This window comes from Anneissia japonica, unplaced genomic scaffold (genome assembly GCF_011630105.1).
Source record: "Anneissia japonica isolate Jap-2015-1 unplaced genomic scaffold, ASM1163010v1 scaffold287839_len198389_cov133, whole genome shotgun sequence".
NCBI classification, from domain to species: domain Eukaryota; kingdom Metazoa; phylum Echinodermata; class Crinoidea; order Comatulida; family Comatulidae; genus Anneissia; species Anneissia japonica.
In genome coordinates this window covers 82,613-89,562 of record NW_022698111.1, presented here as the reverse complement: position 1 = coordinate 89,562, position 6,950 = coordinate 82,613, and the positions used below count along the sequence as shown (strand labels likewise).

The following is a 6,950-nucleotide window of genomic DNA, read 5'->3' as shown; positions in this document are numbered from 1 at the left end:
TGTTGTCACCTTTATTATCGATATTATTACCCTATTATTACTAAGTAGGCCTAGTATTATAAGTATCATTATTATTATTATTACTAATTAGTATTACTATTATTATAAAAATAAACATTATCTTTAATTTATTATTGTATTATTGCTATTATCACCTTCAATATCGTTATTATCACTAATTAGTTATTAAAATTGATATTTAAATATCTTTATTATTACCATACTAATATTATTAGTATTGTTAAAATAAATATTACTATTAATGTTGTGTTGTTGTTGTTATCACCTTTATTATCGTCATAATGACTAATTAGTATTATTAAAGTAAATATTACTAATTTATTGTCGTTATTGTTGTTTAATATTATTGTTGAATTAGAATGTTGTGAGTAAACAGAAGACGAACACATTAATAAATAACTCTTTTTAATTCATAGGCAATAGCATTCAAATCTCTTTTGGTAGTGTGGTGGTCCTGTTTTACTAAAATATACTCGTACTTTATTTCAATCATATATTGAAGAAAAAGGATGCAAAACTGAGATTTACATTAAAGAACTTGTGGCCGAGTTGGCTGTAGCCGAACTTTTTGTGGCCGAGTTGATTTGTGGCCGAGTTGACTTGTAGCCTAGTTGAATTGTGGCCGAGTTGACTTGTGGCCGAGTTGAGTGTAGCCAAACTTTTTGTGGCCGAGTTAACTTGTGGCCGAGTTGACTGTGGCCGAGTTGACTTGTGGCCGAGTTGGATCGAATTCGGCCGAATACCCTTAGGCCTACCTCAAGAATACGGAAACTGCCGTTAGAATTGTTGTGGACATGCTGTAATACCCATGGCTCGAATGCCGTAGAGAAAATAGTTTTTCTTGCTGGCGAAAAGAATTTTTTCTAGCCCTATGCTGATACGTACGTAGATATTCTCTATGGCGAAAATAGATCTCAAGCATTGAATAAGTTATTAGGCAAGGGCTGCAACTTTCTAGTTGAATATTCATGAGTATAGCGCGCCCTCTATTGACTTCTGCCTTAAATGACGAGGAAAAAAAATTCGCGTGTGGCCCTATACCCAAGTACGGACTTGTTTACCTGCTAGCGAACGTCTTTTTGTACGCCGCCTGAGTGTGTATGAACTGACAGAAGTACCTAAAATCAAGGGAGTCCCTGGTCGATGCTAAACAAAATAGTCGGTTGGGTACTGCTTGGACGTCGTTCAGTAGGCCTAGTACTGTGATTTTACGAATCGATGAACAAATTTTCGTTTAAATTTCCGATGTGAGTCGCAGCGGGAGTCGTAGGCCACCATCAGTTTCTAGAAGCGCGATCACTATCCTGTGCAGCTGCGGTAAAAACTTAGGCCTGTGTAGAATTTTCTTGGGGTTTAGAGGGATGGGGTGAGGGTTGGGGTGGTGGGGATTAAACATGACAGGGGAATTGTGATTCCATTTGTATTACACAGAAAATATTCCAGGAGCATAACTCATACTTTAGGCCTAATAGAAAAAAGGCATTGATTTTTAACTTCTTTTTTTCGGGAGGTGTAAAGCTGGTCATAAAGTAATTTTGATAAATTTTATTGAACTTCCAATTGTCTAATTAAAACACAATGAAAAGCATTTGCAAAGTATGAGATGGTGCGAGATTTCCTGGCATCTATAGTAGGTGTACTATTCTTGCAGCCAATATCTGCCAATGGAACACATATCAAGAGTTTTAACTTACAAATACACCTTATTATTTTTGGACAATGTTTAAAATGGCTTTGATACAAGAAGAATTGAAAAACTATCATAATAAGCTTTCGATGGACCTGTTTGTTCCAACATTAATAGATAAAATAGAAAATTTCATATCGTTCTAAAAATCCCAAGATTTTATGAAAAGTTAACAAAAAATCCCAAGATCCCAAGGTGTCATTCCAAACAATTCACCGTCATCCGGACGCGAGCCTCGAGCCGTGATTCAAGCGTGTAGCAAATGAATATTCATATAGCGTGTGGTAATCATGGTAGTGTGGTAGCATTCGTGATAGGGTGTTGACCTAGACGCGATTTTGCCGTCTGGGATAATTTGGCGGTCGAGCCTTAGTATTTTACATCATTATTAATATTATCTCCTTGATCATTATATTTTAGTTTTTTATATTATTATTGTTATGATACATTTTTGATGCAGAAGGCAGGCCCGTATCTGGGGAGGGGGTGGTGGTTTATGGTTCGGGAGAAGAACTCTTTTTTAGCAAACTCCCCTCATTTCTGGCGAAACCCCCTCTTTAAATTTCCCAAATAAGTCCTCCAACCCAACTAATGCACTGCAGACCCACCCAGTCACAGACATTTTCAAACATATCTGCTTTTAGGGCATTATTTAGACCCATAAAGCACAACAATCCTCTTGCTTTGGGGGTTTCGCCGACCCCACTGGGGTATTGACTGTGGACCTCACGCCCAAAATCCCACCCCCCTTTTGAAGAACCTGGCTACGGGCCTGAGAAGTTATGCGGTACCAAGCGTTGAGTGTAAAAGTAATTTGGTTGACTAGTTGAAAGTGAGTAGACACCATGCTATTACATAGAATGAATGAGATGAGTTTTACATTCATTTTAAATGAAACCAAAGTAGGCGAGTTTATGTCCGATTGGTTTAGGTCTTTCATGAGATATTGTTTATAATATTATATTAATTATATACATACCTGGGCAAGAGGTTTCTGATGCCAAATAATACTGACTTGCACATGATGTACACTTACATTTGCGAGGATTTAGGACAAACGATAGAGACTGACAGTTGGCAACGTTACAATCTGTATATATAATAATAATAATAATAATAATATGTCGCTCTTATATAGCGCTTCATGCACAATGCCTCTAAGCGCTTCACATTACTACCCCGGTCATTGGATCAAACACATATGGAACACATACTCAGCTCCCTGGGGAGAATTCCNTTCCATAATATTGCAGCTAGTAATCAGCGCAGTTGTGTTCGAACCTACCAGGTACCCACTTGTACTCCTGGGTGGAGAGAGGCAACCGTTGTAGATAAAGTGCCTTGCCCAAGGACACAAGCGATTTTTCACAACGAGAGTTTCGAACCCCCGACCTCGAGGTTGGGAGTCCAAGCCACAACCGATGCGCCAACCGCTTCCACTAAATATAAAAAAACTAATATATACAACGTTAAAAATATAAACATGATGATGTCAGTAAGTTTCAAAAATTAGTATGCTGTTTAAGTAAATGTAATATACAAAAACTATAGAAAATAAAAGAAATAAGAGAAGTTTTTACACTAGAACGATTCGCTAACGGTTTATCAGTTATGCGATAACAACATATTTGACAAATCAAATCAGATGATGTCATAATCCTGGAAAAACATTAAAATCGTAGTAGTAGCAACGATTTTATCGTTTTTCTGTGATTATGACGTCATCTGATTTGATTTGTTAAAATATTTTGTTATCTTATACACGATAAATCGTTATCGAAGCGTCCTAGTGTAAAATCGTATCTTATTTCTTTTGTTTTCTATATGAACAATCGCTTTTTAGCTTTTTAATCGTTATCGTTGAAGTGTAAACAGGCCTTTACACTCTCTTCTCACGACCACTCCCATCCTAATCAGGGCAAATGCTGGATCAGCATCACGTATGAAAGCCCCATTATTAAGGTTACTGTTGTCATACTTTGACATCTCTTTGTTGATTTTAAAGAAAACAATGGACATTCAAAAAGCATCAACTGATAACCATTTAAATTTTATTGACAGTGTTCCATTATGTAAAGTACATAATGTAACGTATTTTGCATACGGTTTTCGGCTAATAATAAGGACAGTATCACCCAACTTAATTGTAAAACTAAACGTTTATTATATAACCTAATTCCCTATTACATCAAACCTATAAGCCAACAACAAACTTAACATGCCCCTCTCCCCAATCTTTATCTCATTTTCAGTTGCTCAAATTATTGGTTGTAATATTTATTGTTTTTTCAATTTTAAATTGTTAATCTTAATGTTTTTTTTCTTATGTTTAAACGTTTTAACTGTCTTTTTATAGGTGAATTTTTATAATGACTTTTAATATCATATTGTAAATAACATGCAATATTATTAGCGCCCATAACACTAATGGTGTAATGACGATGTGGCCCGTTTTATTACTCGCACGCCACCTGACCATAATTTGACTCGCGCACGGCTATCAGGTGTGCATACTCACAATATGTTTTGCATATGTAACCATCGTATGCATTGTCACTGCATTCTTCGTCGTTCCAACGATGATTGCTTTTTCTTATTTGTGCACAGTCAGGATCAGTCCAACGGCCATCTAGACTTGGTTGTCCGGAGTCCCAATTACTTATAAAGATGAAAACAATGTGTTTACTATACTATTTGACTACCGTAAAACTTCCAATACCAATGGACTTAATCTCGAGAAGAAGCCCCTCTCTTCAGTTTACAAAGTATACTCGAAAAGAAGCACATCTCGAAAAGAACCAATGGGCTTCCATTCAAGATAGTATGAGCTGCTTTTCGAGATAGTTTACATCATGGACCTATTATTAGGAATTTCGAAGAAATATAAATAAAAAATTTAAAAACATTTGGCTTATAGTTTATGTAAATTCATTTAATTCTTCTTTCTCTGCATTCCCCAATAGGGTAAGCTACTATACTCAGTTAATTATATACCATTATACTATGTGATGCAGACTGACGTTAATCTTAGACGATTATGATAGCGTGTCAGTATCAATTATTACATTTCATTGTAGTATGGTTATAATTGAAAAGCTCCCGCACGATTAAAATCGAAAGGGTACGTAGTTTGTCCAACAGGATTTCATGCATTCCATTTGTAGAAGCCGCTTAATGGAGAAAGTGTAATTTTATATAAGTATTATAATTTACACACGTATAATCACATAGGCCCATCATTTGCTATTTTATCAAAAAGCTTGATTTTTATTACATAATTTATTGGGCCTACTGTGCTTAAATATTTTATTGCCCAACAGAGTGTCATCGGGATATTTAAATTATCCTTTTAAGTTAAAAATGATGTTTTTAATAAATATCGAATTCAATGTTTTAGTATCCGAAGAGGATATCTTAAAGGAGTCCTTTAAGGCCAACTCAGACATCGTCGTACCACGCAGCTCGACGCGATTTGTTGTCGGGTCTGTGTGAGTTCAACGCAGACGAGATGGTTTGCGTCGGGGGAAGTGGCATTCTAATTCAAAAACTCAGACCTTGTGTTCAATTTAGAAAAAAAGTTCAATCAAATGTATTTTTCAGCTGATACTTAATGTACGTTTCCTAAATTTTGACATTTTGACCCACAAATTCTACTCTTACAAAATATTTTAAAGCCGCTACAGTTCTAACTAACAGCAGGGTGCAAAACACTGATTTTAGCTGAGAGATGTGTATAAGAGACAGGTCATGAGCCATTGTATCTTTATTCTATATATTTATGGAAATATAGTTTATTTTTCGAAAAAAAACTATTACTTCAAATTTTATTTCACATTCAACAGAAGGAACTCAATACAAGATCGAATGGTGCAAAATGAGTCGTAGATGGTGCAGTTGTTTGCTTATATAAAACAATCTTGGTGTCACATGATTCGAGTTTAAGAAATAGGTTTTTTAAACAATTAACCTTCAAGGTTCAGATCTACTTAATTCTAATTGATTAATGCTACTGGTAATTACATTTTCTCCTGATGAATGTATAGAAGCTAAATCTACGCCGGATCCCTGTCCCGTGCAGCCACCTCTAGCTGGACCCCAGTGAACACGTGAGGTGAACTCTTTGTAGCAATAAGTGCCATAGTTTGTCCAGCCAGTAGGACAAACGGCTAAGCAATCTAAAAAGAGCATTAAAATTGACTGTGGGTATGAGTAAAACTATAAAAGATCATACAGGTTCTTTATCTGGCTGTATGTATTATTTTAATAAAAACAATAAAAAGTATTGAAGCTTAAATTGTTATATTCTACAATAGATACCATAAGGTCAAGTATAACTTACCAACGTGTGATACTCCGTAGGTTATTATAAAAACAAGCACTAATATGTTTAATTGCATCATTAAATAAGCAACTTCGCCTTTAAATTAGTTCAACTGTGAGTTAAAGGCTAAGCTGTAATATATATTACGGAAAATTGTTTATCACTAACGAACGATCGCTTGCGACGGGCCAAAGGTTACAGTTAATGACTTGCTGGACCACAGATGAAGCCTTATCATACAATTTGTAATAACTTTATAGGTTACGTATGTGAATATTGCTTAGGTATTACCTCAAGTGGTACTATCAGAAATAGTACAGCACAATGTAAAAAGGCTAAATAAGCATGTTTTATCAATAAGCCGATTGTAATTGTTAGGGGGCAGATCTAGAATTTATTCAAACGGGGGGAAAGGGGTGGGGATGCAAACCATTTTCAGAACACTAGATAGGATTCAAGATCTTCGAGATTCAAGATTGATTTTATTGTAACATATAAGAAGATATACATGAAAGTTTTATTCCTGTGCATATACAATAAAAAATTTACATAGGCCCTAAACATAACAGGAATTATAAATATAAATATGACTATAAAACTAAATGGAAAGACAGTGAAATGAACTTTAAAACCAACTACAATACCTTACCTAAGACAGTGAGATTATCTGGAGAAGTGATTGTTGTAGAGCTGGCATGCGTATGGTATGAATGATTTCTTTGAACTGGTTTGTTTTGACAGTAGTTTGTCGAATTCTTTCTGAATGACCATAGAGATAGCGATTCTTTCCCTATATTAAACATATTTAGATTCCAAAGAAAATATAGGCGTTGGGTTTAACTTGGAACATAGACATATTATTAATATAGTCTGTTGTCTTATGTCATATTTTTTAACTTTGTCAATTTTTTGGGTAGATTC

At 35.2% G+C, this 6,950-nt stretch overlaps 1 protein-coding gene across 1 annotated transcript in view; it reads right to left on the bottom strand.

Moving 5' to 3' along the window:
* Positions 1 to 4,501, bottom strand: part of LOC117102412 — an 18,493-nt gene extending 13,992 nt beyond the window's left edge. The window contains exons 1-2 of the mRNA XM_033242666.1: positions 4,227 to 4,501; positions 2,688 to 2,798 (exon numbers count right to left, since the gene is read on the bottom strand). The gene's annotated coding sequence lies outside the window, so the exon portion shown is untranslated. The remainder of the gene's footprint in view (positions 1 to 2,687; positions 2,799 to 4,226) is intronic.
* Positions 4,502 to 6,950: the final 2,449 nt, after the last annotated feature.